This window comes from Cyprinus carpio, unplaced genomic scaffold (assembly GCF_018340385.1).
Source record: "Cyprinus carpio isolate SPL01 unplaced genomic scaffold, ASM1834038v1 S000000169, whole genome shotgun sequence".
Classification (NCBI taxonomy): Eukaryota; Metazoa; Chordata; class Actinopteri; order Cypriniformes; family Cyprinidae; genus Cyprinus; species Cyprinus carpio.
The window spans coordinates 552,309-555,828 of record NW_024872920.1 but is presented as its reverse complement, the minus strand read 5'-3'; the positions used below and the strand labels follow the sequence as shown (position 1 = coordinate 555,828).

At 40.1% G+C, this 3,520-nt stretch overlaps 1 pseudogene; it reads left to right on the top strand.

Annotated features, from left to right (window-relative positions):
- Positions 1 to 215: 215 nt before the first annotated feature.
- Positions 216 to 1,744, top strand: LOC122142812 (annotated as a pseudogene).
- Positions 1,745 to 3,520: the final 1,776 nt, after the last annotated feature.

Sequence of the window (3,520 nt, the reverse complement as noted above, 5' to 3'; positions counted from 1 at the left end):
CCTGCCAACAGTGTGGAAAGAGTTTCACTCAAAAAGGAAGCCTTAACTGGCACAAGACTCTTCACACTGGACAAAAGCCTTACACTTGCCCTGAGTGTGGAAAGAGTTTTGCTCATCATGGAAACCTTAACGTCCACATGAGAATTCATACTGGAGAGAAGCCTTACACCTGTCAACAGTGTGGAAAGAGTTTCACTCGTAAAGTGAATCTTGACATGCATATAAGAATTCACACTAGAGAAAAGTCTTACACATGCCAACAGTGTGGACAAAGTTTCCATCATAAAGTAAAGCCTTATAAAAAACACGTGAGGATTCACACTGAAGAGAACCCTTACACATGTCAGCAGTGTGGTGAGAGTTTTGCTCAACGTGTAAACCTTAAGGTCCACATGAGAGTCCACATTGAAGAGAAGCCTTACACATGCCTTCGTTGTGGTGAGAGTTTTGCTCAACTTGTAAACCTTAAAGTTCACATGAGAGTCCACAATGGAGAGAACCTTTACACATGCCAGAAGTGTGGTGAGAGTTTTGCTCAATGTGTAAACCTTAAATCCCACATGACAACACACAATGGAGAGGGTCCCTTCACCTGCCAACAATGTGGAAAAAGTTTCACTCATAAAGGAAGCTTTAACGTCCATGTGAGAATTCACACTGGGGAGAAGCCTTACACCTGCCAACAGTGTGGAAAGAGTTTCTCTCAAAAAAAGCCTTAACTGGCACATGACTGTTCACACTGGACAAAAGCCTTACACTTGCCCTGAGTGTGGAAAGAGTTTTGCTCATCATAGAAACCTTAACGTCCACATGGTAATTCACACTGGAGAGAGCCCTTTCACCTGCCAACAGTGTGGAAAATGTTTCACTCGTAAAGAAAGTATTGACAGGCACATGAGAGTTCATACAGGAGAGAAGCCTTACAACTGCCAACAGTGTGGAAAGAGTTTTGCTCAACCTGGAAACCTTAAAGCCCACATGAAAGTTCACACTTAAAAGAGTCCCTTCAGCTGCCAACAGTGTGGACAAATTTTCAATCATAAAGGAATTCTTGACAGGCACATGAGAATTCACACTGGAGAAAAGCCTTACACTTGCCAACAAAGTGTGTAAGTTCTGCTCAAAAAGGAAACTTTAACAGGCACAGAAGTATTCACACTGAATACAACCTTTGCACCTGCCCTCAGTGTTTAGAGAGTTTTACTCAACATGGAAACATTGGAGTCCTCATGAGAATTTACACTGAATAGAACACTTACTCCTGCCCTCAGGGTGGAAAACGCTCAATGCATATCACAATTCCGGATTGGCTTATACCGGCTGACAAACTTCCTGTTACACTGACAGTGAAATTCTAGCTCACTTGACCAACAGACAGACTGACAACCGGCAAACATGGCTCTCTTTTACACTCGCTGTCTTCAAGACCTACCTCATCTGACCTTTAATGATGTGGACCGTCAAGAAGTCATGCCCCACTCCCTCCAGCAAATGGGAAAAGGGATTCAAGATGTATATTGCCAGCTACATCGATAATTACGAGGGTAAGTCATTACATTGAAATGTTATTGTAGCAGCTAACGTTCAAATTCATATCAAAGTTCAAGTTCGTATCAAATTACCAGAGTTTTGAGAATGCAGCGGACGTGGAGGACTATAATGTAACAAGAGCTCGTTCAAATACTGAGGTGCTAAACCTTCAGGGCTTTATAAGTAATAAGCAAGATTTTAAAATCTATACGATGTTTGATAGGGAGCCAGTGCAGTGTTGACAGGACCGGGCTAATATGATCATACTTCCTGGTTCTAGTAAGAACTCTAGCTGCTGCATTTTGGACTAACTGGAGTTTGTTTACTAAGCGTGCAGAACAACCACCCAATGGAGCATTACAATAATCTAACCTTGAGGTCATAAATGCATGGATTAACATTTCTGCATTTGACATTGAGAGCGTAGGCTGTAATTTAGATATATTTTTGAGATGGAAAAATGCAGCTTTACAAATGCTAGAAACATGGCTTTCTAAGGAAAGATTGCTATCAAATAGCACACCTAGGTTCCTAACTGATGATGAAGAATTCACAGAGCAGCCATCAAGTCTTAGACAGGGTACTAGGTTATTACATGCAGAGCTTTTAGGTCCTATAATTAACACCTCTGTTTTTTCAGAATTTAGCAGTAAGAAATTACTTGTCATCCAGTTTTTTATATCAACTATGCATTCCGTTAGTTTTTCAAATTGGTATGTTTGCTGGGCCATGAAGAAATATAGAGCTGAGTATCATCAGCATAACAGTGAAAGCTAACACCGTGTTTCCTGATGATATCTCCCAAGGGTAACATGTAAAGCGTGAAAAGTAATGGCCCTAGTACTAAGCCTTGAGGTACTCCATACTGCACTTGTGACCGATATGATACCACTTCATTCAGTGCTACGAATTGATGGAGGTCATATAAGTACGATTTAAACCATGCTTATGCACTTCCATTAATGCCAGGAAAGTGTTTTAGTCTATGCAAAAGAATGGTGTGGTCAATAGTATCGAACGCAGCACTAAGATCCAATAGCACTAATAGAGAGATACAACCACGATCAGATGATAAGAGCAGGTCATTTGTAACTCTAAGGAGAGCAGTATCAGTACTATGATACGGTCTAAATCCTGACTGGAAATCCTCGCAGATGCCATTTTTCTCTAAGAAGGAATATAATTGTGAGGATACTACCTTTTCTAGTATCTTGGACAGAAAAGGGAGATTCGAGATCGGTCTATAATTAACTAGTTCTTTGGGGTCAAGTTGTGGTTTTTGATGAGAGGCTTAATAACAGCCAGTTTGAAGGTTTTGGGGACATATCCTAATGACAATGGGGAATTAATAATAGTCAGAAGAGGATCTATGACTTCTGGAAGCACCTCTTTTAGGAGCTTAGATGGAATAGGGTCTAACATACATGTTGTTGGTTTAGATGATTTAACAAGTTTATACAATTCTTCCTCTCCTATAGTAGAGAATGAGTGGAACTGTTCCTCAAGGGATCTATAGTGCACTGTCTGATGTGATACTGTAGCTGACGGCTGCATGGGTACAATTTTATCTCTAATAGTATTGATTTTAGAACTAAAGTAGTTTATAAAGTCATTACTGCTGTGATGTTGGGAAATGTAAACACTTGTTGATGCTTTATTTTTCGTTAATTTAGCCACTGTATTGAATAAATACCTGGGGTTATGTTTGTTTTCTTCTAAAAGAGACGAAAAGTAATCAGATCTAGCAGTTTTAATGCTTTTCTGTAGGATAGGTTACTTTCCCTCTAAGCAATACGAAATACCTCTAGTTTTGTTTTCCTCCAGCTGCGCTCCATTTTCCGGGCTGCTCTCTTTAGGGTGCGAGTGTACTCATTTCACCACGGTGTCAGACTGTTTTCCTTAATCTTCCTTAAGCGTAAAGGAGCAACTGTATTTAAAATGCTAGAAAAGAGAGAGTCCATAGTTTCTGTTACATCATCAAGTTGTTCTG